This window comes from Pollachius pollachius (assembly GCF_949987615.1).
Source record: "Pollachius pollachius genome assembly, chromosome: 14".
Taxonomy (NCBI): Eukaryota; Metazoa; Chordata; class Actinopteri; order Gadiformes; family Gadidae; genus Pollachius; species Pollachius pollachius.
This window is the reverse complement of record NC_136947.1, coordinates 4,183,550-4,203,101: the sequence shown is the minus strand read 5'-3', so window position 1 is coordinate 4,203,101 and position 19,552 is coordinate 4,183,550. Positions and strand designations below refer to the sequence as shown.

Genomic DNA, 19,552 nt, shown 5'->3' with positions numbered 1-19,552 from the left:
TTCAGCCCAAGACCCCTGGCAAGCGGCAGGCTCTGGTCTACGGAAGAGGCTGCAGCCATGCACTGGAATTGCAATTTCACTGGCTTTGCTTCTTGCATTGTTGCCTTGCCTCTGACCCCCACATCCCAGCCCCCAAACAAGCAGCCGTTCTCCACAGAGAATACCCCCAGGACAAAGGAAGGTTTCATCAACACCACAGGCTCCTGCATCCTTGCAGGAGCACAAAAGGGCCGACCTGGCTCTACAGAGCAGGGCTATAAATAAGAGAGGCGCTCTAATGAAACCAAATGAATCTTCATCCATCTTCCCAGAACAAGCCAGAGAGAGTGAGTTCTTAGGCAGCAAATAGTATTTTTTTTCCTTTTGGTAAGGATAAAGGACGATTAACAAAGCCCAATAATCATGCATCGCAATGTACCAACACAGTAAATGGTTTTCCTCCCAATGCTCGTGTGTGCAGCATTATGTCTCTACGTGACTAAGACGCAAGCACCACCAATTTCTAGTCTTTTCTGTACTTATATTGCATTATAAAATATCATCGAAACCTAAAGGCCAGCTCTACTTCCTATTGTTGAGAGCTCAATAGTGGATCTTTCCAAGTTTGGAGAAAATTACTTTGGTGGATGGGGGAACCAAAAAAAAAAGTAATCAAGTAGAGTGTCTCGTCTAGCCAACCATTTTAAGATATCGGGAAGCTAAGGGAACGAGGTCAGGGGAGGTAAGGGGATAAACCCCCTATTCAATTGTAAGCCTACTCCAAAAATTGAGAAACAGATCAATGCGTACACTATTAGAGTTGCAATGCCTTGCTGTAGTATCCTAGTTGGCCCCTAATGGAGAAGTTAACACAAGAAGCAACTCTTGGCTTTCAAAGCAAAGGATGACCAGCAGACATTTTGAAAAAAGAGCTGTTTACAATACAACTCAGTTAGCCATAGAGACAACGCAATTTGACTGAGCGGTATCAAGTTTAGGAGCTGCGGCCATGACGGTGATCTCTTTCTGCGTATGGATTGTCTCCCAAAGCTAGGAAAACAGCATATTACAGAAGATAATTTACATTTACATTGGATACAGCATGTTTCTTTTTGGCCTACAGAGAAATACTCCCCATTAGTCTCAACTACACGCTGGCCCAGTCTTAGGTCTTGGGTACATACTGAAACGGTGGCTGTTTCAATCAGTGAGGAGGCGTAATGGGATGATGTGGAATTGAAATGAGTTTTGTGCACGCAGAGAAATGTCTTCCCTGACAAAAAGGATTTAAATTTGCATTGAGATGAGCTGCTGTGATGTTTGGCGCTAAAAATGCTACATAGGACACAAACGCACACACACACCTAAAAAACATGTTGTCAATAACATTTTTGGGGGCATAAAATATACATCCCTACAATAAATACAACCCTTTAACTACAAAAACCACATTCGGTAAGATGGTAGAGTCACCCCAGTATGTAAACCTATATGCAGCTTACACAATTGTAAGCTCTATGCTTGGAAATGCTAACAAAGTGCTATGTCAAAACACTGCTGACTTTGGTAGAAAAATAGAATGAAAAAAAAAACTTTTCCAAACCCACTCTTCAGCATCTGTCAGGACGAATGAGAGACAGTGACACACAAAGAGTTTGGTGGCAGTTGATGCCAGCCAGCCGGGCCAATGCTTAACGGAAACAGTGGCCCCTGATTGACATCACACATTATTACTCTGTGCTGCCCGGTCACATCCACCCCAAGCTGCAGAGCTGTCATTCTGAAGTACAGTCCCATAGACAGGATTGATAATTAGGTGCATCATCTACTACTCAGAGCCCTGCCATAGTCAGGCACTATGGGTAACACAACAGTGCAACCAAAGCTCTGTTGTGGGTACTGTGTTTCACAAGGTAGCCAAGATGAGAATATAAAAAAAAGAAGTAGGAGGCCTTGAAACAAACCTTAATCACTACATTAAAAATTGTTGGTACAGTTCAACAGTGTATCATTAGTCCAATAATGCAACTAGATCAATTGGTTTCTGTTGTTTTTTTTTCAGATTTGGTTCAATGCGATGTATTTTTTAAGAATCACATGTGCTGGCCTTGATCTGTAAATACACCTAGGACAGAGAGACAATTCACTCGATCATCACCCCAGACCATAATCGGCTTTCTAAGTAACATTTTCTCAAACACTGCTAGGAACTAAAGCGTTGAAGCAAATCCATCATCTGTTAAAAGGCAATTACACATCACCCAAATAACCAATGATGAGAAATCACGTTCAATGGAAAAATCCATATTCCTTGCCTATAATTACCTTAGAGCAATCCAGTGGGGAAAACGTTTGAGTGATTGACTGTTCCACATTGAGCTAGTCGTTTCAAAGAATTCTAAGTGGGGAAACACACCAACACTGGAAGACAATGGGTAGATGTTGTGGTTTTTCACAATGTTCTCCCCAAAGACCTTAGAGCAACATAGAATTCACAGTAATACCCTTAAAGTCACATCGAGATGTAGACAAGCTCTTGTTTGTGCAAAGGCTCCATGAAACCTTTAGCTATTCAAGTTCTTATCATGTGAAGGGATAAACACACCGACAATGGAAGACAAGGGGTATAAGCTATAAGGTCTATTGGGGAAAACAAGGTCGAAAATCAACAACATCAAGATAATCTCAGGAATATATCCTTAAGGTCAAATCTAGATGTAGGCCAGCTCTAGTCTGTGCTTCTGTGGAGCACTGCTGGTGACGATGTGACTGAACCCGAGTCGTAAAAGCAGAATGCGGGGTCAATAGCCAGCATGGTGGAAGTGGCAGGAGACAACCTAAAAGGTCAAACCCTGTGAAGGACGGGCGACCATAGTAAAAGCAGGGGGTTGGGGGTGGGTGCTTTTTTTGTTAAGGCTGCCTAGGGGATGGAAAAGAAACGTGGACAGTTGAGCGGTAGCCGCCATCATGTCTCAAAGGCTCCTACAGCAGTTCCAGCGTTTCATCCCGTGTTTGGGTTACTCACCACGGCGAGCCAAGTGCAACAGGTCAGAGCTGTATTTGTGAATGATTAACTAGAGGGGGGGGGAGGGGGGGAAATAAAGTTCAGATTTGGTTCAACCGAGTCAGAAAACACTTCTCAGCGTGGTGAGACGGACCCATGGGGAGGGCTCTCATTTTCCGGCCAAACAAAGCAAGACAGACATGTTGTCTTAACACTACGTTCTTTGAGGGTTCGAGACAGCTTTGATGGAAAAGAACAAGCTGCGAACAGGGGACTTCCCAACCCCCCCCCCCCCCCCCCCCCCCACTGGAACTAACTGCTTCTATTGAGCAACCAAATTCTTGAGAAATTGTTTTCATAAAATGAAAAAAAATAGATATAAATATTTTTTTAAAAAATATTACTTTTAAGCTACATGAGCATAGGAGTCATAACACATCTTTCAAACAATGCATGACCTAATCTGTGTTACACATTCTTAACACAAACAAAAATGTTGAAAATGTATTGATCAATTCACATTAAGACATTTCAACAATTCAAGTACACATTTCAAACTCCCATTTCCAAGCATTAGAGATGGCTAAACCCCTTTGTCGTGTTTATCTAAGGAAGTTGTGTTTGTGCTCAAACTCTGGCCCCAAGATTGCCAGGGTTGATAAAGGCAACTGGAAAAACAGGTTGTATGGCCTAATGCTGTTTAACGGTTGGGTGTCTCACCTTAGCAGCGGTAGCTAGGCCACAGTCTATGGCCTCTCTATTCAGAGTGCTCTGAAAAAAGTAGGGGAGCTCCAACCAGACAGGGCAATTTGCCAGAGAGCCAGCCAATAGCGCTAAGCCAAGACGAGGTTAAACTATTGTTTTGGCTTAGCAAGCAAGAGTGAACAAGGACAAAACAAGGAGGGACAAAAGAATGGTAAGAAAATACCTGACTACTGAAGTGTATCACATTAACTTATTTTTTCATTTGTATCATATTAGAGAAAAGTTAACTTTTAAATTGTTGTGTAGACAGGGAATGCTGATTTACATTTTGCCCAAAAATGCACCTGTGCTGATTTTTCTTTAAGCACTAATCTACTTTTGTTTCTACATTTACATGCTTTCAGTATGCCGAGAGGCACAAATGTCACACTTACCCATGCATGACAATTGGGTCCTTTACAAATAAATCCCTTTTTATTCCTTTTATCTTTAGGCACTTATTCCACAGACAGCCTCCAAAATCGCAGAGAAGAAAATCCAACAGTATCCCAGTAAGATTATCCCTAAAATGTCTTGTCAAAAAAAGTGGCTGCAAAAAAAAACAAAAAACAAGTTGGTTCAGGATCCTCTCTAATTATTCCATTGATTGCTATCCGTTAAACTGAAGGAATCAGTCTTTGGAATCTCCCAACACTACTTCCAGCTGTGGCTACTGAGCGCTGTGGGCAGCTTTAGAGAGGTGCTTCAGAGGCGGCGTTTTCTCACAGACTGAACACTGCCTAGAGCTGGCCCGGGGAGGAGCCAGGGCCGGGTGATGTCATAGGTGTCGGATTTCACAGAGGAGAAGGAGGAAGCCTCTCTCGCCTTACCTCCCTGAACATTGACCAATGAGGGAGCGTCGTGGCGCTCACCTGTTTGGGGAACAAAAAGATGACGAAGATGCGCACGTGATTTGATGTTTTCATTAAATGAAAAGGGATAACAAACTGGCTGACCTGTTTAATAGCTGCCGTGAGTGAATGTATGTCAAAATGGCATTATTTACTCTTTACATTAAGAAAGGTTTAATTAATTAAATTGTGTTGCATAATCCACCAGAGTTAATAATAATAATATAAATTGAAATTAATCAAAAACTTATAATTTAATAATTATGGAAAACATGCAACATACATAGCTCCTTACTAAACAAACCACTAAAATGGGACAACAAATGATAAAACATAGCAAATAAGTCAAATTATCTCATTTGGGTTAAATTTGTGTGACCTTGAAAAGATTAAACTCAAAGCAAACTGTCAATTAAGTTAATGATAAGGGGAAAACATGTTCCACGGCTAATGCAAACACTCCAACTCTAATCTCACTCATAGAAGAAAAATGTGAGAAAAAATGCAGCAAAAAAAAGAAGGAACCGAAAAAAAATCCTCATTCTTTGAGTAGCAAAGCATGACGGTACACGCAACTCGCAAACACACTGGTTCTCATTCCCCTCTGGTCAAACTCTGCTAGCCACCAAGCTAATCATCCACAACAGATGTTCAGAAATGTTCACTCGGATTTATGACGGCGCTCAGAGGAACAGCCAAGTCAGCCTCTGGTGCTGCAGAGTTTTTTTTTCATCTCCTGTCCTCTGTCCTACAAGGACGTGGGATTGCTGCGAGTGAGGATGTCAGCACTACCATTCTTCCTCACCCTCCTCCCCCCCAAAACATTCCCTCATTCACAGAGTTCCCCCAATCCGAGACCGCAGTGTCGTTATGGATCAGGGAGCCCCCTGGACCTTGCGGAGAGCCTCACTCATTTATACCAGTACTAATGTGGGGACCGCAGCTCGTGCAGCCAAGAATTCCCCCATGGCACCACGCTCCAAAAAGCTGTTTGGATTTGAGGAGTTGAGGGTTTTCTGAATACAATTTGACAAATGATATCGCCGTGCTGTCATTGCAGGGCGTGACTTCGCCGTCGACATGTGAGGTTTATTTATACGATACATCATACAATTATCCACATGAATTATAACCTGATTATTCAAGCACAAATATCTTTCAATATACTCCACTGCGGTTATTAATGTTAAATGAATTGAGACAAATAGACTGGGATTCATCGAAATTCAATCAAAACAACAACAAGGGGCTCTTTAAAAAGTAACTAAATGTAACAATGAACAACAAAGTTTCAGTGGTGCCGGGGGCCAACTGAGAGAACAATGTGCTAAAGTGTCTTCTAGAACAAATCCCTGTTGAAGGAAATTGCAGACTGCAAGGACCCCAACCTTTCCATTTGTTGTTAACAATGAGAGACAGCCTAGTTTTACTAGGGGCTGTGAACAAGCTGTGCATACACTTCTCTGCGAGCAACATTTCAGTGCATTTCCTTTTGAGCTTTGAACAAATGCAATGTGGGTCATCTGATTAAAAAATAAAAAGCTTTAATTTAGATGCCCTAAAAATATGACTGTTTCCGCTGTGGGTCTTACAAAAAGAAACTCTCGGTAAATTGAGGGTTCCTCAAATAAACTAATTATGCACAGAATAGTGTTGAAGTTCGATCAAACACTTTCTTGAGAATAATCACATCTTGAAATACAACTCATATAGTGAAGATACTGTTTCTGCGACACTGTTGTAACATTACTTGTACAACATATACTTAAGCAACAACAGGCTTACACAACAAAGGTGAGTATATGGAAAGTACTTCAAGTTTGAATACCTTGTCTGTCCTGTCATTATGCTGTACTCTGTTCTTCTACTCTGCAGTTTTGCTCTGACGTTGACATTTGTGGGATCAATATAGTGTTACTTTATCCTCAATGTCACACTCGTGTAAGGGTAAATAATTAAAGAGACAAAATTAGAGTTGCTCTGTGGTGAAAGACAAATATTGACGGCACTGTAGAAACAACACGTGACAAACAAATCTCTACTTTATCAGAAAGGCCAAACCCTTGAGTCAATCCAGCATTTGATCCAATGGATGGATTAAAACCTTGCTTTGAGTGAGATTTTGGAGCTCAGGAAGTCTTACAACTTATCGTTGGCCCCTCCCCCTTAAAGAGGCTGTATGCAGACATGAAAACACCCGTCAGGAAGTCTGTGAATTTATAACATTGTGACACTCACCCATCCCCCCCAGATCCTTTCATTGCATTTCTAAAGGCTGACAACCCCCTCATTGCTCCTCCTCTTGGCGTGAGGGAATCACACCCCTCCCGGATTTGTGTGCAAACAATACCCCCGGTCACAGATTCAAGGTACCTTTTCCCTTTGTTTTACTAAGGTTTCTTTGGTCTCTGGAGGCGTACCGTGGGTCTCTTTGTGCGAGTGTGTGTCGATTTACATGTGTGTAAACTGTCCGGTGATTCCTCAGGTTAGCGAGAGGTGAGCGGCAACACCTGGCTGAGTCCAAAAACTCACAGCCCTCCTCCGCTAGTGAGCGTGACTAACCAATCAGTGCGAACACGCTCAGTGCCTAGTGCACCATCAAACAAGAACCGTGATGAGTAATGAGCCTGGGATAAAGTTTAACTTGTTCGAGAAGGGAGTGTCTGTGGTTGTTTGACTTCAAGGAAAAAAAACGACGGATGAAAAATAAATTGAGGCTTACTGATTGGGGATGGGGGATGGGGAGGGGAGGGGGTCATATCATTATATGGTTTAATTGGCTGGTATCAAAGTGTTATTAAAAATAACAGCACCAGACTTCACAGAGTTATCGCATGAAAACAGGGCCCTTTCCTAACGCTGTGTGTCTGTATCCTTGCAAAGAGGGTCACTGATAAAAACAGCTCTGGCAGCGCGCTGCTGTGAAAATGCTGACCTGGGATGTAAACAGTGAGTTGTGAAAGTCAGTACGCTGCTGGTAATGGGCTTTTAAGACTAGCACTCTGTCATCATGTCTTAACGCACAGCTGGACAGCACCTGTTAGGCTAGATTCCTCAGCCCAATACACAGTTCATCCAAGCTTGGCCACTGCTTTTGTAAGAGAAACGCCTGCTTAACCTGGGAATCACAACAGTGGTCTGTATTAACCCAAGAATCACACACATTTATACCAACAAGACTATCTCATAGAAAAGGGAGCATTCAAGCAGCATTCAACTGACATTTGTTTTATTTCCCATAGTCTGGAGAAGAAACGCATGGCTTTTGACACAGTTTAGAAGCCTAAGCAGCAAAAAGATAAGACAATTCCTTTCTGAACTGATACGGTTTGAGACACGCTACCGTGGTTTACCACCGCCTCCTGGGGCTGCGAGTAGTTTAAGAAAGCAGCAATCAGTGTAAAATACTTTTTGACCCCGGTCTGGGGCCGAGAACAATAAACAATGGCAGCATTTGTGGCCAATAGATCCTCGGTTGCCATGTCGCAACTTACTTCTCTGTTTAAATGAATGGTTTTAAGCACCCGGGGGAGGGGGATGTGTTTGCCTTGCTAACGGCTTCATCTGAAAGCCAAAGTGAAATGAATGAAGATGCCAAACAGCCCATAAACACAGCGCCCCCGTGCAACACTTGAGACCATCAAGGGCACACACTCGTTCCTGAATGCTTCTCAGGAACATCTGCAGATAACTGAGGCCGCGGCGGCCGGGAGGGAGGAGGCGGCACAGGACTACAGGAGGCACACAATGACAAAGAAGGGGAGGAAAAAAAACAACAAGGACACTGGGAAACAGCACATTAAAACACTTAGATAAGACTGGCTTCAGTCTGCTGACCTTCAGCGGGCTAACCTGCCTTGTGTGTTTGTGAGTGCGTGTGTGGGGACGGAAAAAATACATAACTTTGGATTATCGTTAGGTTTTCCGATACTAATATAAAACGTAATTAAAGGAGATTCAAAGTGCTTGACATTCAAATCCTTCCTTGCCTGAATGGGCTGATGAATTATCCTTTTTCCTTTTCATGTCTACAGTGTTTTTATAATGTGAAAAACAAAACTACAATATCGTTTTGTATGTATGATTGCTGCATGGGCTTTTGGATCCGCTCATCGGTCCGAGCCCATTACCGCAAAGCTTTAATGTAGCCTAAAAGGCACACGACTTCTTTAGTCGGGAGGTAGAAAATTACTTCCAATTATCACAAAGCAATAGGCGGTTTGAACGATGTCAAAGGTTGTGATGAAAATGCACGAAAGGACTAGCGCCATCAACCCTAAGATAAATCACACAGGCGCTATTGTGGTTGTGGTTGTAGTTATTGGGTGAATAAACATCGCTATCTGTTCATGTTTATTTGACTCCCAAACCGTTATTAGAAGGCAGGGCTTTTTGGTTTGATTTGGCCTGGTTTAAACATTGAAATAGCTGCTTAATACCTTCAGTATTGACATCCCCCATCTAAAACCACTAACCACACCCACCACCCACCCCGTCGCTTGATACAACCTCTTATTTCCATGGCCCCAACTGCCTAGCCGGCGTGCCACCACAGATAACTAAATCCTGTGGACATCGCTGGACAACAGTTGAAATAGTACCGAAATCAAAGTATTGGAATAGCATTCTAATATCAAAACTAAAGAAGGCTAGTCCCGTCATCCATGCTTGACCATCCACATTTTTCTATTTTGAGGATGCTACCGTTACTTCAACTTAAGCAATGACTTGAAGCGTTCTCAAACCAAGGTACGTCTCTTTATTTGGTTTTAACCCTGAGATTTCACTGGGTAATTCGTACGAAATACGACCAAACCTTCCATCTGCAATTGAGAGCAAGCATGATTTTCTTTGTTATGTAAAGAATTTCGAATCCTGGATTGAGATCTGAATACCTAGCCAATGAATAGCTGAATATTCAAATATTTAGGCTAAGGACTAGTGTGAGTGTATGTGTATGTATGTGGGCGCGCGACAGTGTTTGCCCGTGTCTGTCCACGTGCATATTGGTACTACACGTGTAGCTGAGTGGGTTGGTTGGTTTGTTTCAGTCTCACACAGAGGGAGGGATAAGGACGCATAAGGATAAAAAGAAAAACAAATCGAGTGGGTGTGAGATGAAGGGGTAAGACGGCTTCACCAGGCCTTCGCCGCCCCCGCCCTCCAGGAAGAACCCAAAACACACGGGCGCTCTCCATTACGCCGTGGCCGTTGACGAGTGGCGGGGTACACTCTGCCTCGGCGGGGGAGCGGCGTGGGGGAACGGCGCGGGCATGCTGGTGAATGCGTGAGACAAATCATTTTTATCCAGGACCCTGGCGGGTATTGACAAACCGGGGATGCATTTAGATAGCCCAATTAAAATGGGGAAATGAAGCGACGTGGAGGCACTTCACGACGTCGTGCCCTCCCCTCCCCGATGAACACCCCGCACGCTGCTGGCCTACCCCCCCGAAATCACACACCCTCCCCTCAGCGAACCTCCCGAGAGACCCCCCCTTACATGCAGGGGGTCGCAGCAGTGCAGGCGTAGAGGGGCAGGGAGGAGGGCGAGGGGAAGGGAAGGGGGTTGGCTGGTTATAAAAGGTGGCTTGGAGGCAGAAATATGCAATAAGGAAGCAGTAATGTTTGCTAAATATCCAGTAGCATGCCATCCATTATCGTTAGACGAGGCATGGGCTTGTTGACGAGGCAGGAGCCAGCTGGGAGGGTCTTTATAGAGCAGGGTGGAGGAGCAGGGTGCCAGAGGAGGAGTGGTCTTCTTCGGGGAACTTCTCCCCAGAACTCAGAGCCACATCAAAGGCTGAGTTAGCAATCATTCCCAAGGACAATGGAACCATTTATCCAAGCATGTCTTAGTGGGTGACCTTCTGCGTCCTTTCTCCCTCCCTCGCTCTCCCTTACTCTCACTCTCTCAGTCTCTCCGCCTCTCTCCAGTCTGCCCATGTTAAGCAGAGGGGTTCAATTCCTCTCTCTCTTCTCACATCTTCCACCGGTCTAATTGTCAAACCTTTGTCTGTCATCTCGATCAATGAGATTGATGTCAGGTGTGTTTATGGACAGATGGCTGCCCCACCACACTGCAACTTAACTATAATCCCAATCACTGCATTCCTTCAGGTTTACCAATAGCCCAGAGGAACAGGATTTAAGGATGGCCCTTTTTAAACCAGCCAACCAAATAGGACGGGAGTACTTCTAAACGCATTGATATTTAGGTTATGCATTAATAAAATTTAAATGAAAATGATACAAACAGAATAACCCTGATCATAAAGGGGTAAGCCGCAGAAAGAGCCAGTCGCAATCGTTTGCAGTGCTATAGATCAAATCGGAAAAAGGAGAGAGAGAGAGAGAGAGAGAGAGAGAGAGAGAGAGAGAGAGAGAGAGAGAGAGAGAGAGAGAGAGAGAGAGAGAGAGAGAGAGAGAGAGAGAGAGAGAGAGAGAGAGAGAGAGAGAGAGAGAGAGAGAGAGAGAGAAACTTTAAGTGTTGACACAATTATTCTGCCAAGAGAGAATTTTGAGAGACTCAAAGGAGAGCAAAATATGCCGTCCCTTTAATTGCATTGGCTGTGTGTGTCGAGCAAATCATACACTGATGGGATCAGCGGCTTCCCCCATTCCCCAGTCTCTCAAATGCAGTGTGATGCAACCGTCTTCAGTATTGGGCCCAACTAGAGGGAAAGTGTGACAGCACCCAAAAGGCCCTCCATGTGAATTAGCAATGTTTTTTAATGTTAAGTGACACCAGCCTGTTGGCAAGTAAATACTGAGCCTACTTCAGCAATAACTCAAGTGGATTTCACAAAAGTGTTGATTCATTTATAAGTGATTGACAGCAAGCTGGGTTTGATAATGTTCATTTTAGCATGCATCGTCTGCACTAAATGCCTTCTGTAACATTCCATCTGGCAGCGGCAATAAGCAATGGTCACCATTGCTCCTAGTTTGCCCCCAATTCAGACTTAACTTTCAGCCAGTTTCATAAAGCCACCATGCAATCCATGCCCAGTGGACGGGAAGTGAACACTCATAAGTAGCCCGTGACTGGCTATGGCAGAAAGTGCTCTTCAAAATGCTCTGAGCTTTGACAATGCTCATTGCTGCTACTGTATGTGTGGCAGCCACACACATTATTCTGTATTTTTTCCTTTTCACATTTCCCATTCCAGGACCTCTCGGCAGGTCCAGGCAGTATCATAGCTGAGAGTTTAGAATTGTTATTATTTATAGTTGGCAAGCTGGATGAAGGAAAAACACTAAAAAAAACAACACCAGTCATGGACACAAAGGGATGTGTTCAACAACACAAATCAACTTTCCATGGTGTTATAAGCTCTCATTAGGACATTTCCGAGAGTTCTCCACCAGTGTGTACAGCCACACTGGAATCAAAGACACCGAGGGCTTCAGAACCAATCCTCTTCACGAAGCCGCCTGCATTACCTCGGATAACAGGAACCAAAATACAAATTATGAGTAAGCCTTTTGACATAAACCAATGCTGCGGGACCAAGATGAAAAGGAAGTGGATCATCAATATTTATGGATTTTGCAGTGTATTCTTGATAATAAAGTCGTTTGATATCTGATTCGTGCCAAACCTAACCTGGCTCCACTGCCATCTTTCATACAAAAGCAGTAACATCTGAAAGAAACCCAATATTTTAATGTAAGATTCATGTTTAACACACACTGAACGTCCCAAGTTGACCTCCTTTGTACTGCTGCCATATAACTACTTTTCCCACGTCAAAGGTAATAATTCCCAGCACGAGCTGTGGACTTTGCCTTGTTGATGTGCAAATACATTACAAGACACGTTGGTGTACAGATTGAGCAACTTCCAGAGAGCTTGGCTGTTTGCTGCCCTACACATAGGTCACATCTAATTTCAAAGCTCATAAAGATTCTACCATTCACACACACACACACACACACACACACACACACACACACACACACACACACACACACACACACACGGCTTGCCAAATGAGAGAGTAATCCATCACAAGTGCCATTTTGTGTTTGCGGGGTCCCACTCTTCAACAATGCCTTGACTGACAGGGTAAGATAAGGCGCTCTGTTGAACGAAATACTGAACCCATGGGACAACAAAAAAGCGCAATGTCACCACTCTGCAATATTAGGGAACAAGAGTGGCAAAGAGTGGTCTCTGTTAATAAGTTTATTAATAGTCAGTAATAGAAACCCTAAGGAAACAAGACAATTACAACTGAAAGGACATTTCTGGTCAAACCATTACTGGTATGATTACTACTGGGAACTCTTCATTTTAGTCATGATGGTAACATTCATTATGATGTTAGCAATGATTAACTAAATTCTCTGGAACAGGTGTCGAGTAATGAACTTTAGACTGGAATAGTAGGGACTGAAAAGTTAATTTCCGGGGAAAAGCACTATGTAATGTTGATATGGAAACTCTATGGACTTGCATAAATGTAAGGTTGGCTACACAGAGAACACATCTCAGGGAACCTCTGGGCGCCTCCGTTCATCGTGTCATTAACCATGCATAATGTGTCGGGAGAAATGGCCAGTTATGAATTCCACGCCAGCCCAAAATAATTAGGAAATTAAATATTCAACATTGAACTTCTTATTATAGCATCGGTGCCTCATAGGTTCACATGAAAGAAATGAATGGCTAAATGCAAGAGTTAATGTAGAAAAAGGCTTTCCCGTTTCCAAGTCAACATAATGTTGTTTTCAGGGTTGCAGCTAACCAAGTTATTTAGTGGTACGACTCGGCACTACTACAATCAACTAGGTAATGTGCACAAAAATTTCCAAATGGGCAAATCGAGATCAAGGCATCAATATAGTGCCAGTAGTTGTCATGGAGAAATCATTTTCATGGAGGTGATGGAGTTGATAATGGTGTTAGGGAGCTAATGATGGCTGAGGAATGCTTTTCAGTGCTGCAGGACTAAAGCGCAAGATTACGATAGCAGAGTATTTCTTTGCCATGTTTACCTCTGACTGGGAACTTTGCATTTGGGGGAATTCAGAGCTACTAGTGCAGTGCTTTGTGAAAGAAAACTATTCATGGAACCTATGAGGGTTCAAATTTCACCATATTTGTTGAAAAGAGAAATAACAGTAAGAGGAAATGTAGTAGACTGTATGCTTAAAAAAAGTAAGCATGCAAAAAATATATACTTATTCTACAACAAAATAATATGCTTTGAACAAAATACATTTCCACTGAGGTACTCAACATGACCACAGTACATTATGTTTTTCATGGTTTATTTTCAAATAAACACAAAAACATTCATATTTCCGGTTGTCATTTTGATTGCCTATTCGCCATGCACACTGGTGTCTCTCTAAACGATCCTAAAATAACAATATTTAAAAGCATTTGACTATCACATGTACAGTTACAGTACAATAGAACCAAAACAGGTGTCAGGTGGTCGATATGTAAGCCCTATGTATTAGGTGTGTCCAACACTGCTCTGAGTGATTGCACAGGTGCAGTTCAAGGATCAACATTCATAGGGGCAGCAAAAAATTCCATTCAAGTCCCCTTGTTGCCCAAGCTAACCCCTGGCTAAAAACATACTCCACGGCCTGGCAGCAAGGCACGGAGGGAAGCAGTGCAGGCAAAATAACACTGCGTGCCATACAGCCTTTTGTCCGCGTTGATTCAATATTTCAGCTGCGGGTCACAGCAGTGGGTCACGGCCGGGGTAACACCATACCGCGAACAAGGAACACCATCTGCCGTTATCACGAAACCCGCTGTCCACTTTTGGTTTTTCCGACCCGATATAGAGTTTCACGGCTCCTTCTCTCCGTTTATGGGGTCCGGATTTTTAAGAGGCGCTTAAGCCTGGGTTAGAGTCAAGAGTCTGTTAGGAGAGACACGCCATCCCCATGTGTCGCACATGTTGCTCCCCCGCCCTGAACCGTACAGCTGATCCAATCAGACGGCCCAACAAAATGGTAGGTGAACCGTGAGGTAATTTCCTTCCAGCGTCTCCCCTGCCCCTCTCCACCGTTCCCCTCTGAAGAGGCCTCCCACGAGGAAGATGTTCAGATCACTACCGATCTCCTTAATGACTTTTGCCACTCTGGTTATATTGCCTACAATATTTGGGGACCAGGCTTGGTTTGCGGTGGACAAATACCACCTCAGAGTCACTCTGACGTTAATTTCTATGGAGGCCGACAGTGCCTGACTTAGAAGGGCTAATAATGGTCAACATAGAACAACGGAGCTAAAAAAATACCCTAGATATTTCTCACTAATAGAGTTGTTATTGTAAAAAGTTTGTAACTTCTGTTAAGTCTTTGTTTGTAATTTCCAATTTTCAATACAAAAGTCTAAGATAAGGCCAACATATTATTTGCTTGCCATAGTTAAACCAGGGTGGACGAAAATATGAAAAATAGAATATGTTTTGGAATCATTGTGGGTGAACAATAATTAAATAAATGACAATTAATTAGGCTGTATTTGGGCTACAGTACTGCAACTGTTTTTATTAACAATTAAAAACTCCAGCAATGGTTGGCTGATTCCCCCTTTTACATTGTTTCACGGTTCAAACCAAAACGATAAAGATAGAATGAAAAGCCTGCAGTTGGAAAGACTCAAATGACTCAAATATGTCCTGCCATGGCACAGTACAGGCATTATTTTTGTGGCAAACAGATATTCTTGAGAAACAAATGTTCTGGTAATAAAGTGAATATTTTTTTTGGACAGGGATTTTCAAATGGTGCCACCAGATGGCTAACTTGCGTGGGTGGGCAAGCCACAGCGGCGTTGAAATATGCTCACTGTTGAATTTAACTAGCCCTGTGTCCCTTAAGTGACTATGGAAATGAGTGTATATGTCAACTACCCCCAACCAAATAGGCAATTTAAATCAAGTATCAAAACAGTAACAAAATTAACAAGTTGGAAAATTAGGGTAGACTGGCTCAAAATACGTCATAAATTCCTGGTAATGACGAGGCAACTTCAAACATTAAAAATAACATTGCCCAAGATGTGTTGTTAACTTGTTAACATCTCATTTTCCGCTTCAAGTCACAACAAAATCTACATTTAGCCTGGACGGAATATTCCAGCCTGGGCTTAAAGACTTGTACAGGTTAGTGCATCTTTTATTCGCTTCATCTCCATATCATATAATGAGTCACCACCAATTACTCCTATATTGCTGACAGAGACAAAATAGTTATTTTGGGCTTAATTATAATGTGTGGGCTTCTCATCACCACGGCAAACCGGCCAGCAAAATCCATCAATCCACATTACTGGCTCAGTGAAGGCTTAGATGTGTAACCCGAGCAAAATTCCCAGTCTGAGAGGAAAATCCTTTAATGGAAAGCTCTTTTACATGTTATCTGAAATAAACATTTCCTTTCACCTCCCAAGTGAACCTTTCATTTATAACTCATGTCGCCTACACTGTAATTTCCTAAATTTGAGGGCTGCATGACAACAGGTTTCCACAGGCATGGCACCAAAGTTGAGAAAAATATAATCATAGCAGACAAGAAATTACAAGAACACGCAATGACCTTTCAGATCCCGGGGGAACGGTCGGTATACATTTACAAAATGGCAGTTAAAAGGGAGGATAAAAAACAAAAATCTCCCGTCCCTGTAATGTGAGGGTAACCAATGGCTAGTGAAAGAGTCGGTGTGTAACCGAAGCTCTGAAATAATCTCGCCTAAGTCCCTATGGCCACTTTGGGCTCACCGTCGGGGGTTTGACAAGGGGACTGGTGGACCACCTGCACACCCAGCGGAGCCTGCAGAGTTCTGGCACCAGCATTTGTTACGCTCCGGATTCCCATTACTTCAGTGCTAGGTTGGCTGGGAAATCAATCTCCTGGTGTCAGGTTTATCAAACCTCTATGCAAACGTGAATAGGGGAAAAGGAACACAGTGGGCCAAAATCTCTCGAGGACACAGGGTTGTCGTCACCTGCAAGGCAGAAAATCTGGTGTATCAAAGTAGGCCGGCTCACCTAGTTCTCCTGCATTGGACTAAATATATTTTCTGTGCTTGTGTTCCCCCGCCTTACTTAAAAAGGTATTCACAGCCATAATATTCAGCGCTCCTCATTCAAAATCAAAAGTAGCAGCTTCATATGCATCAACAACAGCCTTCACGGCCTACTTCAGAGTATCTGCTCCATGATCAATAGGCCTTTTAAAAAGGCCTCCCTCTTCCAATAGCCGGCTGACGTGAAAGGGCAGCGTTTTGCCTAGATTTTCATTTGAGGAAGGCTAGCCTCGGCTAAACTGTGCCCGCAACATTCATGAATATTTGAAGAATTAAAAAAAGCACTCCTGCCAAGGCAATGGCAAGGACAACGCTGTATTTGCTAGCGGAGCTAACATACAATTTGTATGGATGACAGCAGTAGGGCGGTGGTGTGGGAAACCCATAAAGAACGAAGGCAAGAGAGAGCAAGAGCAAGGCACCTTAACCCCACTTTCAAAATGACAAATGATTGTGCCAAACCCACACTTGAGTGTGAGCAGGATCCAGCCATGGTCGGTAATGTAAATGTAAAGCAGAGTGCTAAAACAATGTCTACACGGTGGGTGGAGCGGTTCCATGGTTACTTAAAATACAAAAGGGGCAGCAAAGGTTTTTCTTCCTCCCAGAGACTCAGACTGTCATCCCCCAGGCCTATCCCCAGTGTTTGGTACCCCGCATCAATAATACACAGTGACATGCACAAGATACTCTCAAGGAGAGCCAGTCACTTTGCCTCGCCAGAGTGCCCACCGTGGAATAAACAAATGAGAACTGACAGTCCTTGTGATAGTCCATATGTTTCCATGAATGGGATACATCCACTTCATTCACTATATAGATTTCACACAGAGACCAGGTGGCTTTGTTTCTCCCAAAATACATTAACAAGACAAAGGGTGTATCACTGTACCACCGCGGCGATGTAAACATAGCACAGGGCAGCACTTGAAGGTTATTTGCAAAAACAAAGGGGGAGAAAAATCAATGCAGTGGGAGCTTGATATATCAGTGGTGATCATTTCTGGATCTGGCGCACTACATGGGGAAGTGACAGGGCCAAGTTTGTCCAAAGAAATTCTTAGAACAAACATTGCAGAGACAAGAAATTCTGAGACTGAAAACAATGCCAGATTCCCAAATGGCATCTTGCAACACTAAAGTACCAAATAAAATGTAGTTATCGTTAAAGGCTATTGCTACGCTGTTAAAATGTACTTGTTTGCAAAATGTTAACCTATAATCAAACCATAAAACAGCTCCCATGATATAAGAGACTATTTAACAATAAGTCTACTCACAATGGCACACTTTTTTACTTCATATTAGAAGTAAGAGCTCATTAGTTAGTTAATAGTTCAAATAGTTAGTATTTAACAGCTGACTCTTGCCCTGGTAAATATTGGCAACATTTGCAATGTAACAACACATGAATAGCGAGCACACAAAAAATAAAAAAAGTCAGGGCAAATCCTTTCAAATACGATTGTCGTTTAGCGCTTCTCTCCCAAGTCCCTAATCAGTTGAGACATTTGGCTCTGTGGCTAGGCAGTTTAGCCACAGGGGGGCTGATACAGTAGATTATGTTGGACATGCTCTCGTGTAGAAGGATGCAAGGTAAAAGGCGGATTTGGGAGTCTTAATTCTCAGTTTGCCTTACATAAAAGAAATGGAAGAAATAATTTGGGGCAAAAGGCACAATGAGGCCACAATTAGCCACGTGGGAAATATAACTTTAAGCAAAAAAATCCTCTGTTTAAAGTCTACAGATTTAACAAAAGATGGGGGATGTGAAGCCAATGAGGCAACGTGACAAAGGCAGTGTGCGAGAACAGGGAATCATCCTTTTGACATTTCACAGCGGTTGACTACACACAGTTGTGATCAGCGCAGTTACTTGGCTGCGGCTTGGCAGGGATAGAAATGTTCATTAGCCTATTGCTGAGACAAACACATTCGATGGATTAAGCAGTGGAATATAACAAGATGCTGGAGCCGCCGTCGTGGTTGTTCGGGGAGATCAAAGTGGGGCCTGGGGGTCCTGGGAGTACGGGGAAAAGGATTGGTTCAGCGGCGCTCCAAAAGAACAAGCGCTGGACAAGGAGATATGACATCAGACGTGTGCACAGTGTTCCCCTAGGCCTGTTCCCTCCTAAACCGCTAGCTTAGGAAAAGCCGCAGAGAGAGGGAGTCCTAAACATACTCTCGCTCTCCAAAATCAATTTAGTTTTAAAGGGTAAGCCTGTGCTTCATTTGTTGCTGTGCTGCTTTTGCGGGGTCGGTTTGATTAGAGAGAGGGAAAAATAATGGATAATTTTAGCATTAGTTTTTTTTTCTTCATGAATCTTTCTTTCTAGTTAATTGTACTTCCAAAAGCAAATGCCCATTTATCTTTGGCGTACTGTAAAAAGCGTGACGCAGAACAGAGGAAAGCTCCACTGGAGGCGATTACAATAGCTATATATAAAACCAGAGATAGCGCATGGTTCTGACCTTGCCCTTGTTGAAGGGTTATTCTCAACACGGCTGAAAATACAGGAATAAGATTACAAAAAAGAAGAAAGAAAACACTTGGTAAACATGGTTATTTTAAATCAAAGGAAATACAATAACAAAACAACATTTTAGTTTGAGGCACACCAAAACGGCATATATGGTTCTTAAGAAGATGGCCGAGTGTGTGGCACCCGTTGCACTGTGAGAACACTTCTCTCAATGACACATTTACTTGCTGATGGATGGCCTGTCCGCCTGTACTGCGGCACAGAGTAAAGAGACATAAACGCTGACAAAATGCTTCTCTGCTGCTCGCCTTCAAGTTGATAGGCATATCATAACATGCAGGCCCGTGATTGTTTTTCCAACTCCTATGGATACCTAGCAAAGTCTTGCCAAAATACATTGCATCAAATGTGAAGCATATTTTTCCCTAAT

The 19,552-nt window shown here is 43.0% G+C and overlaps 1 protein-coding gene across 1 annotated transcript in view; it reads right to left on the bottom strand.

Annotated features, from left to right (window-relative positions):
* The window catches only part of LOC307085679 (receptor-type tyrosine-protein phosphatase F-like), a 113,468-nt gene extending 109,025 nt beyond the window's left edge, over window positions 1-4,443 (bottom strand). Inside the window, exon 1 of the mRNA XM_079750545.1 lies at window positions 4,123-4,443. The gene's annotated coding sequence lies outside the window, so the exon portion shown is untranslated. The remainder of the gene's footprint in view (window positions 1-4,122) is intronic.
* Window positions 4,444-19,552: the final 15,109 nt, after the last annotated feature.